Genomic DNA, 15,210 nt, shown 5'->3' with positions numbered 1-15,210 from the left:
CTCAAGGGGGGCGGAATCACAACGATGGGCGTGAAAGGAAGTGCTGGTGGGGCCATATGTCTGTCTCCCTCTCTGTCACACACACACACATATATATATATATATATATATATATATATATATATATATATATATATATATATATATATTGGGGCGTTCAAGAGGCTTTAAACCACATCGAGACGTTATGGAGAAAAGCTTCGATGCCCCCCAGTATTCACGTGATGCTGGCATGGCAAGGTGGGAGGGGCTTCGATGCCCCTGGCATTGAGAACAGTCTAAGTGATGGTGGTTAGCACCCGCTTAGTCATGTGGCCTTTGACGCCCTCATTAAACGTCTCATAACACAACCTTATATTTATTTATATATAAAAAGGAGAAATATAAACCTTTTATATTTATATGTTTGTGTGTGATCATGGTCTATAGGAAACTAAATCCATATTTTTGCATTTCCAAGGTTAGATGAGGTGAGTCATGAGTGGTGTAGAGACCAAAGATATGTCCTTCCTGCACCTCCTTTAAAGTTGTGAAGTCTGAATTCATGTCACATAAGAGAGTAAATGTGAAATGTACCTTTGCCTTGTTCTTCAATCTCACTCGATCTTTTTCTTCCATTTTACAATTGTTTACCTCATCATAGCTTATCCTGACATATAATAAATAATTTGAACACTGATGTTATAAAAATTAAATAATGTCATGATATCGGCACATCCTTTATCTATTTACACACCCTCAAACATGGCCCATATTTACACACCAAACACACTTTAATAACAAATTGATTTACACATGCTATTTATATATTGCATGTTTAAAACTAATTAAACTACAACTTGTTGTAAATTTATATATATTTAGTAGAACTAAAATAAACAAATCATGATAAAATAAAATAAAATAAAAACTATAGTAATAATTTTGTAAATGCTTCTAAATTTATAAAAATACCAATGCTTTTGTAAGTGATGTTTTATACACGTGCTATGTTACAATTAGAAGAAACTTATAGTTTAACTTTTAATAAATAAGATAGTTTTAAGATTAAAAATATGAAATCACCTGACCTAACCACCGGCCCACTCCACCGTCTAACCAGCCAGCCCTTTAGACCAACTCGATTGCGCCCTTAAATCTTCTGCCCTTGATGACATGAAGTATTTTTTTAATCACATGCCCATTGGAGGATATCCTCAAATGAAGAGGTGCCTGAGTGCAGGGCTTATCAAATTTGGGTTTTTGTGCCAAACTATTACTTTTCTGTTTTCTTTTCAATGATAATACCACCAATTTGTTTACAAGCATATAAATAATTAAATAGATGAATTTTCTTTAAGGACGCCCTTAGCATTGGATTGGAGATGGTTTGAGGGGTTTTAAGGATTTATAAAGTATATGATGTGGCGATGATATGACATCTAAGGGCTCTTAAGGGCACCCGTAGCATTGTGGATAGTCTTACTCCTTCATGTTCATCGACTCACCTGTCGTTATCTCTTTTCCACGTCTAAGTTCATACTTCATAGGCATGAGGCATCCTCTTGCACATGGTTTAAAAGTTGTTTGTTTAAATGGCTTCTTTCTATTCTATTCCCAAAGGGTATCCTAACCTAAAACACATGCTTCTGACTTTCCCACAATTAACTCACCTTCTACAACTTGATCATCATCACACTCCTAATTCTTTATTCTTTTTATTTTATTTTTTAATAACTTAGTTTATGTTTTATCTAAAAAACCTCTTTTCTTTTGGTGTTCATTTTAACTATTGAAAGTTTGTAACTACACTTTCAGTTTGGTATTCTAATTTGTTTGAATTTATATATGTCCATATTGCTAGTCATGTCCAGCGGATAATTGAATAGTCATGTTAGTATCTTAGGGTCTGTGAATGTACTTATTGAACGACTTAGTTATACTATTTAAAGAAGCTAGCGACGTAACTTATTGTCCGCTGCCTTCTATAATGAATGGAGTTATTATTAATTTTGTTTAAAAGACTTGCGCTTTTAAGTTCTAACATAATTATAAACACTACTCTTTAATGAATCGAGTTATTATTAGTTTACTTTCTAACATAAGCGCCGGCCATCCTTCTATGGGTGAAACTACCTCCCAAGAATTTCGCGTCAATACATAATATTCTTGTACACCGAAGTGTACAAAATGTGTCAAACGTCTTAGAGGTGACATCACAAGCTATCTCTTTATTGTTAATTTGGAAAGTAAGGAACGAGAAAATACATAACAAAGAGTGTTTTACCACCATGATGGTAAACGATATCAAGACTATTTCATTTTTTTTTGGATGAAAACCGGGTCAAAAGAAAAAAAATATGAACAGAATAAACATCGCATATTCAAATATGTTTTCCCTTATAATTTATTCGTTATGGTTGTTGTTTGCTTTGATTTTTCTTTTCCTTATATATTTGTACCTTTTGTCGCTTACTAAAAGTTTCTCTTTTTTTTCTTAATGTATTTGGCCATTTAAAATAAATAAATAAATAAATAAAAGGATGATAGTTAAATACAAAAGTAGTGTGCAACCGAACTTTATGTGAAAAGATGTGATAATGAAATGGACATTGACAATTTGACACGTGATGGTCAAAGGGTTTGTCATCTCATTTCATGATTATCTGGTTCCTTTTGCACTCTACCCAAATCCGTTGTTTCAAATCCATTGCTTCATTTTTCTAATACTGAAATTTGAAAGGTAGAATTACTTTTAACATAAACTAGGATTTTACACCCGCGCTTTGCGGCGGGGACAAACCGGTTTTTAACATGGTTTAAATGGAAACATAGTAACAACGGTAAAAATAACTTATAATACAAAAGAAACATACAACTTAAAAATCTTCTCGTATCAAACCAAGCCTACATTTGCGATAATGGACACGCATATTATATATATGCCAAAAAAAATCATATACTTAAGATGGCAGGACTACATACCTTAATTGCATATGGAAAGTATGCAACAAATTTACACCATAAATATACACACATGTGTAGACAGAATCATACATGTAACCAAATAGTAAAATAGTGAAGTTAGATGAGATGAGATAAAAACATTTAATCTTATGAGCAATGCTCCCTAACTGGATAGTCCACAGTCAATAGAACCAAGAGGGAGTTCAATGGCTTTTAGAGTGTTCCTTAATTCATAACTTTTAGTAACTCAACATTTCATCTGTATCATTAACAGAACCACTTATTTGAGCAACAATAATATCAGCAATTCAATGAATCGACAGTTGCAGTTCCTTATCAATTCTAAAATTTCTAGATGATCAACACTAATAAACGGTTTTGGCTCGAACATGTACCCTCGCATCGATGTGTCAGAAGTAACATAAAACTCATCCATCACTCTACACATAATTAATGGTAACATTCCAGTTCACAAACATTATAATGCCGATCCATCACTTTGTTATCGAAGTTGACAACCAAAATCCTTAATATAATGTTAAAATAAAGTGTGCCTAGAACTCATACTGCAATAAACCTACTATACATGTTTTAAAAGTTTTACAATAATAGACGAAAGAAATAAGCGAAACAGAATTACTACAAAACGCAATTATGCAGGCAAATGCTAACAGTTGCAAATTCAATACCATGGCTATGGTTTGAGATGCGGAGAAAACCATGCATATTCGTGATCATAGAATGAAAAGGCAATCTCCTGAAATTAATTAGTGAGATTGATTTTTTAAATTATTTTGAATTCGCCTCTTGATAAAATCTCGATTCTTGAAATTCATATGGCTTCCATCCAACCAATAGTAAGTACAAATAGTTTAACACTTACCTAAATAGCGTGTCTCGATTATACATAAGTAAACCCGAGTTCCGTCAAGCAAACCTACCATAAAGCGACCTGCAAATCGAGATTAATAATCGAATTCCAATTCAAATATCATGCACATGATTAATAACCGAATGTAGAAGAAATGCATAAAGTTACCTTCAACTTCATTGCCTTGAGTATCCATATGTTCTTCCACTGTCCAATTTCATCCATATGTTCATTCAAGAAGCCCTAACTATAGAAGCAAAAACCCCCCAATTGTAATCAATCAACAGCCCATATAAACCTAATTTGGAAAACAAAATGCCAAAAAAAAAGTACAGAGATAACTCTGCAAATGAGTTATTGGTGTACTTATATTAAGGAATGCATCATTCAGTTAAGAAAAAGCCAAACTATTCTAAAATTTTATTCAATAGCTTTAATCAAGTAAGCAATAAAAGGCATTACTTTCAACCGTAAGGAAATAAATTAGAGGTGGAAGTGTCTGATTAAGTGGACGGTGGAAAGCTAGAGTTAGCGAGTTCTTTTTTAATCGTCCGACTATTACCATACCAAATTCAAGAACAAACACTATATTCCACAAACCATAAACAGAAGACGATACCTGATGATGAAGAGAACCGAATCAACAAACGAATTTTGCCAGTGTAGAGTCTTGGAGGATAAATCAGAGAGCAAACCGGTGCAGATTCCGTCGAGAACTCACCACGTCGAAGAGGAAGGAGTAGTGCTGCTGCTTGTTGCGATGGGACGTTTTCTTAATAGGCTACAAGGTCAAAGGACATGTACATTAAGTTGTATATAATGGACTATTCGGTGACTCTGGCCACAATTGCAGTCAATATTTCAACCCTTCACCTGGTTACTTCGAGCTTATTTTCGGCATTTTGTGCTTTGAACTCCAAGCTGTGAAGCTCAAAATTGTTTCTCTTTGCAGCAGCCTAAAAAAATGAATCTCTTCTTCCAGCCCATTAAGTCTTTCATGTGCACATGATGAATCATTCTACAACCACATAACATTGATAAATGAAACAAACAACTTTATTCCAGTCCATCATTCTACAACTAACCTTTTAAGTTTGCATCTTCCCTGCAATTGTATTTGTGAGCCATACTACCTATAAAATGCATGATTTATATAAATTTTGTAAACATATATGAATGTACTTTTTGGCTGGTGAATTAAAAAACTCTGCCATCCTTGAATTAATTCATGGACTAAAGAAATAGATCTTAAATATGATCACAAAGACGATAATCAAATTTTTAATTTGAAACACAAACATTAATTAACTTTTTCTTTTTTGAAACGCAGACAATTATCAACTAATACCATCTTTAGATGTCTAAATTAATTAAAATACCCAAAAAAATATAAAGACGATACTCTGTATTTAAGGTTTTATAGTGCAACGAATGACATAACCTTTACTGATGATTGTGGTTAAAACCAAATAACCTAAACAAAATTGAACATAAATTCAAGCAAAGGCAATACGCATACCTGTTAACAACTCGAAAGAACACACCCAAGTCGTGTGATGATACGTGGAAAACAAATTATGCAGATGAGTAATGTATTGTATGCATAAAGAATTGTAAATTTTTGCTACAGTTGTTTTTGTGAGTGTGTGACAACATGCTTTTTAAATATATATATATAATATTTACCGATTTAATTTTACAAAATAAAAAATTAGTTTTCTTGCCATTTTGGTAATTATTTCAAAATTGATTAATCTGAACTATATCACACTAAATTTTAAATTCGTGTATCACACGGGTTTAATAAAAAAAATATTAGATAGGTATTAATAAAGACTGAGAAATTAAAAAAAAAAAGAACCGAAGTAGAAAACGAACAAATTTAATATGTGAAGAAAAAAGAAGCGGAAAAAGTAGTTGACAGTAATAAGAAATATTAACGATACATCTTGTTTAGTACTATTTGTAGTCCAAAATCTTGGTTACATACTTACATGATGCTTTTTGAGAATATTTTTAACATCAACATAACCTAATATTTCTACAATCAAAATATCCATTTGAAGAACAGAGAATTCATTAATTTCTAATAAGTCTACATATTTGTGGTTTTCTCACGATTATAACGAGACATTTATTTGTACACAAAATCTTAAAAAGTTAAAAACAACATAAAAATAACTAGTAGAAGTGTAGAACCTACCAAAGTTCCTGATCACTCTTGTGAACATAAAAAATGTTATATTTTCTATTTTGAATTAGAAATTTTCAAGAAATATCAGTCTCTCAAGTTGAGTGAGTTGACCATTATGTTCGAAACAGATAATCAAGTTTGTTTTCAAAAATTAAGCTAAAAACAAATTCATACAAATTATAAAATGAAGAAAACAAATGGGAAAACCCTAAAAATAACAAGGAAGATAAAGAGACAACACTCTTGATTGTTGTGTGTTATTGGCACGAGTCTCGTTTAATTAGCTAGCCGTATAATAGGAAAGCCGAATCAAGGCAATCTTGAAATAAAGGAAGGTTGAGACAACTGTTAACATGTCTTAAGTGATACACATCTTGGATCAAGAGGAGCATAATAGTGAAGTGAAACCAGACGGGCCGGCTAGTCAATAAGTAAGCCCTTCTATGAAGCCCAGTGCTCAAAAGTCAAGAGAAAGCCCGATACAATAAAACCTCTATAAATTTATACTCGATAAAATTAGTAAATTGTTCAGTGCAAAATTGGACCCCAGTTGATAAAACAATGATAATAACTTTTTTGTTTGAAATCCAATATATATTTATTTGTCCTAATGAAACTACAAACTAATAATAAAATATTGCATATTCTAAGACTGTCCAGTAAAAAATTAATCTGTGGTCACTTGTTATTTTGTTGAACTTTAAATTTATATTAAGTTCATCTTTAAATCTTCTTGTTGCACTTAAGAGTTTTGACATTTTCTCGTATCGCAACAAAAAGTTCTGAAGTGCCGTTGCCGCTTGCAATGATTCTATCTCGTGCCATGAACTAACTTTTTTACTTAGTAAAAAACAAAAAACTTAACAAATTCAATTAATTTGTAAATGTACTTTGTACTTGAAAATTTAAAGGTTCAAATTAAAATCTCTTTAAACTAATATATTATTAAATTTATTGATATAATAATATCTTGATAAATTAATAAAATATCCCAATCCTAAAATTATAATTTATAATGGCTTTACTTTAAATATTAAAAAAAGAGAAAACTGATATCATTTGATAAGAAATAACTCAAATATTAAATGGATTATCAAATTAAAGAAGATATGATACTCTTTTTAATACTTTACACGATTTTAAGTTATTGTGTAGGGTAGAAATGGATTTTTAGTGAAACACAAATAAGACAAATGCCTTCCAATTTATTAGCATAGAAAAGAGGGGTCAAGTATTCTATAAATAGGAATAAAAATTAGAATGATGAGAATAATTTTTTAGTCACACAAAAAAACCTTTAAAAAATAAAAATAAATAAAATAATTTAAAAAAAAACGGAAAAAGTAAAAACACAAAATTGTTTCCACTGTCTTTCTCGTTCTCATAAAAAAACACACACAATGGTAAGTGAAAAAAGTCGTCGTGTCTTTTTGTTTACCATTGTGTTTTGTGTTTATTTTCGTCATTGATTGTGTCTTTTTTTCTTGAGATTGTGTCTTTTTTCTTTATATTGTGTTATATTACTCAAAATTATGCTATATTTTGTTCGGCATTATATTATATTTTGCAAACTATTATGTCTTTTTTAGTTATAATTGTGTCTTTTGTTCTCTCGGCATGGTGTCTTTTCGTCAATTTTTTATATTTTTTTGTATTTTTTTAACAGAAATGATGGCGGAAACATTTTAGATTTTTTTTATTTTTTTCGTTTATTATTATATTTCAAGTTACGGTTTTTTAAATATTTTTTTGAATTTATTTATAAGAGCTTTTTTGTATGGTCACAAATCATTCTCACACTTCTCATTTTTGTCTCTCTTTGTATTTTAACTTTACCCCAAACAACAAGTCATAAAAGTATCGGTTGATCTAGTACAAGCCCAAATTAGGGGGCCAACAGTGTAAATTTTAGACAATATATGGTTCGAATTCGACCCATTCTACATAATTTTAAATTATTTATTAAGGTTTTGATTTTAAAGTCTCGCCCATGTAGTGAGAATATATGATGATACGCGAACTCTTAAGTTTATTCATAAAGTGAGAATAAGTATGAACTCAAATTTGGGTTAAGTTCTGAGATACTATGGTGAGTAATAGTTTTACTGGTGTTAGAAACAATTTGCAACTACGGGAACTTAGAGTGCTTGTAGGAGTCCTACGTAAAATGTAGAGATTTTTGTTGTGTTTTTAGAAATTAGTTGACTAAATCATTATTAGTTAATCCGTCTAGTCTAATTCATTTTTCACATGACCTGTTTTTATCAGTCCATTCTTGCCTCTACCGGCAAAGATTTATAGATTTGTCCCTTTGCATAAGGGTATCTTAAATAAATTAAAGTATAAAAGGTGTAAATGAAGAAGAATTAAGAAATACTTGAAAAGCAAAAGCGACAATAATAGTAAAGTATGTGGGCTTTTAAAAATATTCGTAGATGTATGGCAAATATTTTGAATAACATTGGGTTCAATATGGACCAAAGTGTAATTTAAGATAATCTGAACCGGCAGTCATGAACGAGTCATCACCGGGGCAATGGGTCTAGACCAAATCGCCTTTATTTGACTGTTGTAAGTCTTGGGAGTCTTGACTTGGAGAGGTGACGAGTTAAATGTATTTTTATAAAATTAATTTTGAGTGAAGAAATATATCATTGGTATAAATTTTAGTGATATTTGTTAAATTTTTGGCAGGTGAATCAAGAACACGAACACGAGATTTGATCAACACACGATCGACTCTTTTATTAAGAAAACGACAAACGAGAAAAACTTAATAATTTAACTAATACATTGAACCTATGGTATATATAAACCCAAGGTTCCTAATCCTATACTAACTCAAACACATAATTTGATCCAAAACAAATAGGATTAAATAAAATAAGACTAACTTATCGGATAAGACTAACTTATCTATAATAATAAACGAATTATTATTATATTAAATATTCTCCGAGATATTAGGAGACTTCAACTTGATTTGGTGTTGGACACGTTTAACACTCCCTCTCAACACCAAACTTCTTCTAACCGTGACACACACGAAACACATCGACTCGAAATAACTCACGACTCAACACTACCGGTCACATCTTTTGACAACGGATCAAATGTTGAATTCCTACACTCCCTCTAGATCCAAACTTGTTCCTTTAAGGTCTTTATCGGTCCCGCAACACCTGTATCACTTTGAACTTGATTCTTGGACTTGTTACACGCCTTCACACGAAGTTGCGTCTCAGTCGGTTACTCCTTAACTTACACAAGATATAGGACATTTACAACTCACCTTCAAACAGCCTTATGACATGCCTTGAACATCTTCAGTGGTCTCCTACGAACCCACTGTTCATACAAACCAAACCCGAAACCATCGAGCCCACTGTCTTCTATTTGACAGCCCCAAAACCATAACTATTTGACCAATTTTAGCCACCAGTTCTAGCTCCGTAACTCATCTCTCGCTGTGGTCAACAACCTGAACCGTTGCTGCCATGTACGCTACAATTTGGTCCAAAACCGGACTCAAACATCCGATGTTGTTGTCTCGTTTAGACAGCCCGACAATGCTACCACTCGGGACTGTTGGGTCATAGATCCAACCCACTAAACTACCCTGACACACGGAGATTTTATCATCCCGACATACGGAGATTTTAACCATATCGACACACGATCATGGCACAACATCATTACTCGACACACGGTGATGACATATCATCACGGATACCTTCAACTTTCCAAAACTAAGTTGACACACAACCTAATTGCAACCCAAAAGTCTGGATGCAAACTGATCGAAACTTAGACACACCTTCGATCGAACCTTGTTTCCTACGATCGGAAACTTAAGGCGATTGAAACCTGGACACACCTTATTGCTAAAACTCACCGCGATCAGTTATGTTCCAAAAATCAAACTTTAATTACCTTTGTTGTATGAACAAGAAGTAAAAGAACGGGTGGACGCAATATAATTGAGCATTCCATATTACGGCATGTTGCTCCATGGCCAACTTCTTCACATGAGCCAATCAATATTTGCCACCATATTTCTTCCATGCAGAACACAAAACACACACAACCACAAATTGAACAAACTTGACATGAGCCATTAGCAAACCACAAATTGACCAATACCATATCTCTTCAAACGGCCACGAACCTAGTTATCCATTACCGCCTTACCGGTTGTCACCTCTGTCATCACTTGTCGCGATCAAATCTAGACACTTTCAAATTTAGATCAAGAACGTACCGCGATCGGAACATGGACACCCCATCGTTCAACCATAAACTCACCGCAATCGGTTCGATCGGAAACTCACCGCGATCGGAAGCTGGACACACCTTTGATTGGAAACTTACGCACATCGATCAGAACCGCGCACACCTTTGTTCGATCATACCTTGATTAGAAGGGGACACACCTTGTTCAATTGGAAACTTACTACAATTGAACCTTTGATAGAAAACTCATGTGCCGTGCTTGGTTACGATCGTAAAAATCAATCTAGAAACGAGAACACAGTTGCAATTATTATCTTTTTCTTTCAACCGAATAGAAAGAAAATCAATAAAACTTATTCGAACTTAAAATCAATTTGTTTCTGATCTTTATTTGTGAATTAATTAGAGATGTATGGTAGCATGTTTGCTTATATTATTCTTTCTTCCAATTACAATCGTGGGAACTTTTGAGGTGCCCGGTTGCCTTCTTGCTACTTGGCTCCTGTTTTCTTTTCGATCATATATACTGGCTTTTTCTTGACGAACAGAAAGGAATCTGGCTCCAAGCAATTTGAACACATAATAATTGCTTCATGATAAATTTTTTTTTTTACATGTGACGTTAGCCAACTATATATCCTCTAACATCCATGGAACTAGATGTTCATTACCGATCACCCTTTTGTCCCAAACGGCACACCCGCATGACAATGGTCGACCCGAAACACCTCATCGTCTCCATCCACTACTGCGGTTAGTCTTCTGGTAGCGACATAAGCTAATCTTTCACGCATGCCCTCCACCGACGGACACACTCGCCGGTGGAGGCTGCCCCAATCTTCAAAGCGCTTCCTGATACGAGCACTAGGCTCTGATACCACTTGTTAAACTTTTGGCAGGTGAATCAAGAACACGAACACGAGATTTGATCAACACACGATCGACTCTTTTATTAAGAAAACGACAAACGAGAAAAACTTAATAATTTAACTAATACATTGAACCTATGTTATATATAAACCCAAGGTTCCTAATCCTATACTAACTCAAATACATAATCTGATCCAAAACAAATAGGATTAAATAAAATAGACTAACTTATCGGATAAGACTAACTTATCTATAATAATAAACGAATTATTATATTAAATATTCCCCGAGATATTAGGAGACTTCAATTTGATTTGGTGTTGGACACGTTTAACAATATTTAGATTTAAGTATTTAAAAAAAAACATTATTTTACAACTTCCACTCATTTTAATCCAACTTTCATACATAATATAAGAACATGCGCAATATTAATAACTTAACCACACATGAATTTGACGACCTTGCCCGAACATTATGTATCCATCCCAAATCCACAACCGGGATAAAAACATTTCATGTAAGTATGTAACACAACCTTTTTTTTTAAACAACCCAATAGCTTTTGATATTCAGAATCTTGCACTCTTGCTTTCCTTGAAACAAACCCTAATTGGGTGTGGGATAAAAGATGAAACATAGCTTTCAATCTGCTGCTATGGTCATGTGTGGACCCACTTATCTGGTACAGGTGTCGGTGGACACTGTGAAAAACAAAATTTTAAGTAGTATATACATACTAAAATACTAACAACTTTGTGGAATTTTGACTCCGACCAAAATGGAATTATTGTTGGTACAAACATAGAGTAGTTCTTCCTATAGCGATTTCATTGCTAAACTCAAAAATTTAGAATACAGTGGCAGGTAAGCGGACAACAGTCTGTGTCGTAACCCCTTTTGAATAACAAGTCCAATCATACTAAAAACAAAGTTTTAGGTTTTATGAGCTGAAACGATGCTACTCATGACCCGCTGAACCCTGGTTAAAAACGCCATAGCCTTCAGATCTAGGAAACTAAATGTATCAAAAGTATAGGGTAGAAACACGTCTCTAAACAAGTTTTCTCGTTTTTGGCAATTTTGCCTAATTTTGCCTACAACTCAGCCTAACTCGCAACAAACCCATTGTCTTTTAGCTTAACAAGAGAGGATACTCCTGTGAGGTCCACACAAACACGCCCCCCCCCCCCCCTCCACCCAAATACAAGAATATAAGTTGCCGTAGACTTGACCTCCCTTCACATGGATTTGTCTGAAAGTTCATTGGGGCCTCTATTTCGGCGGAATTCTTGCTCGTTTAAGGACATCACACAAGACATTCCTAACCAAATCGAGTCCCGTAGTTGTGATAAAAAAGTTTAATTCTCACGTTACATACATACCGGCAACCGCGTATGTCGCTCATTGTTGGTCGTTGACTGATTATTTCTTTTAGGATTTATGGTCTTTATTTGGTAAAAAATATTGGTTTATTTAGATGTACCAAAGCTACAATGTAAATTTTAACAGCTGGAATGACCAAAAGTATTTATTTGACGATTATTATTTGTCCTTAAAATAACAATATTTATTTGACAACTTGTATAAAAATTAAAAGTGAATGAACGCCCGTAAAAGGTCTTTATTGATTTATTATTATACTAGATTTAAAGCCCGTGTAACACACAGAATGATCTAAATAATAAAGTTACAAATAAAGTAATTCTTATATGGAAAAATGTATGCATATATGTTTGTACCATTATACATAAATTGATATTATTTATATCACGAAATGATTTTTTTCTAAAAAAATGAACTTAATAAAAAATGCACGTTCAAAACACATACCTATGAACATTCCATCTATTGTAAACTTCATTCTCAGTATCATAGTTGTATAATTGAAATAATTTTAGTTATGTACCAATTTCAGAGAATACTTCTCATATAATATTAGTTTTGAGCTACACCATGAAATTTTTTATTATAAGTTTTAGGGGCTTTTCGACCTTGCCATAGTGACAACAAAAAAAATATAAAAGGTTAACCCGTTTAATTTTGTGAATGTTTTGCTTCACTTGATCATAATTTTGTATGACATGCTTCGTATACAACATTCTGATCACTATACAAGAAAAAGTCAACGCTGACATAAATGTTTCAAATTTGATAAAAGTTAGAAGCATTGATAAGCTTGGAGGTGGCATGTCGGAAGTGTTAGTAATTTTTTCTTAAATTTTAATAGTCATGGGAAAATACTCAATGTGAAAAGTCCCGAATCTTTTGACTATTTTCATAAATGTCCTTAAAATTAAATTCGAAACCCAGTCACATTTAAAATTCTAACTTTCATTTGTTTTACATTTTCAAGTCAAAACTTTGAACTCGTAGCAAGTTTGATAATAAATCTATTTGCATTCTCAAACATTTTAAAATATTCAGATTACCCATTTTTTTACCCGTAACAAATTTGAGCCAAATGTAGTTAATTTGTACAAAAACGATCTATTTACTAACTTTTAACCCGTAACAATCAAATTTAAGTTCCACAAAAAAACGAAACAATCCTTGATAAAAAAACCAATAAACTAAATGTGTTAAACGCTATTATATTTGAGAGTGATTAATATGTATTATCATTACAATTTAACACACATATATATAAAAATTTATTAAAATAACAAAAATAAATGATTAAAAATGGATTTGAATCACATATTTATAATTTATAACCTTATATGACATTGTAAAAAAAACCAGTAGAAAATGAATTTATTTTAAAAAAATGGATCAACTTTTAAGAAATAATTTTTATTTAATGATTAAAATTTACTTTATAAAATGAAAGCATATTAGAGTTTTTTTATTTACAATCTTCAACAATATATATAGTATGGTAAGTGTCACACCCCACTTTAGGGCCTAGGCGTGTGACCACAAGTTGGTACCTGTTTTGTAAATAAATCAGAGTTGCGGGTTTTATTTCAGCGGAAGTCTTTAATAAAATATTATTACTTTGAAAACTTATTAAAAACTCGGGTTTAAATACCCGTTTGATATTTCAAATACATCTCTTTATAAAACATAACTCTTTATATTATTTTGAAATAAAATATCTAAGCCATCAGATAGCATCTAATGACTATAACTCCAATCTTCTATTCCTTCTTGCTTTGTTTGTTCTAACCTTTCTTGTTTCCCTGTAACATGGGGGAAAATACATCAGCACAAAGCTGGTGAATAACGCTGACTCTAAAAATATCTTTGTGAAACCAACAATAATACCTTTGTGACTACTCATTAGGCACCCAACTACATTGGGATCAAATGACCCTAAGTACCATGTACAATTAATTATATACACAATATCATTTATCTGAACAGTCCCGTAGACCTTCAGAGGCATGTTTGATGATATGCATGGCCTTGGGGAAATGCCGAGTCACCATGTATGTTTGGATCCAGACACATGTATACTCTTAATCAGAGTGTCCGTTTCTTATTATTGTACACAAAGTTTTTAAGGATTCGTAAATCCTATGCAAACATTCTGACTTATTATAAAAGATTTGGGGCGTATTCACCTTTTCTCTTTATAATCAGTTTCTAATACTGATTCATGTTTTCTGTTCTCTTCTTCTTGTTTTGTTACCTTGGACCTATAGTACGAGAATAACATTTGTATAAATAACTAGATCATCGATCTTGCTTTAGACCTTTAGTCTATTTCGTATAGCTTTAACCTTGATGAAAACATTTGGACCTTTAGTCCTTTCTTTATTTACCATTTATATGCTACGTTTCTTCTTCAGGAAGAAACGTCTATTCTGAGTTTATTCTTCAAGAAGAAACATTAATTTCATAATTATAATCTTTTGTATTATATTTCTTAGTCATAAAGAAATACTATTTTGACTATAACCTTTGCTTAAGAAAAGTTATTTTATTCTTAATCGTAATCAATGTTCGGCTATAACTTCGACTATGGTCTTAAGCCATTTATAATAATAACTTAGTCAGAACCCCTTACCTCGCACGGGTATTCGGAGTTAGATTTCCTAAGTTTATACGGGCAGCACTTCTACTCTATCTGCACGTTTCTCGAGGCATT

This window comes from Bidens hawaiensis, unplaced genomic scaffold (assembly GCF_021521415.1).
Source record: "Bidens hawaiensis isolate Kalapana, Puna unplaced genomic scaffold, B.hawaiensis_p1.1 tig00043870_1, whole genome shotgun sequence".
Taxonomy (NCBI): Eukaryota; Viridiplantae; Streptophyta; class Magnoliopsida; order Asterales; family Asteraceae; genus Bidens; species Bidens hawaiensis.
Note: the sequence above shows the minus strand (reverse complement) of the source record.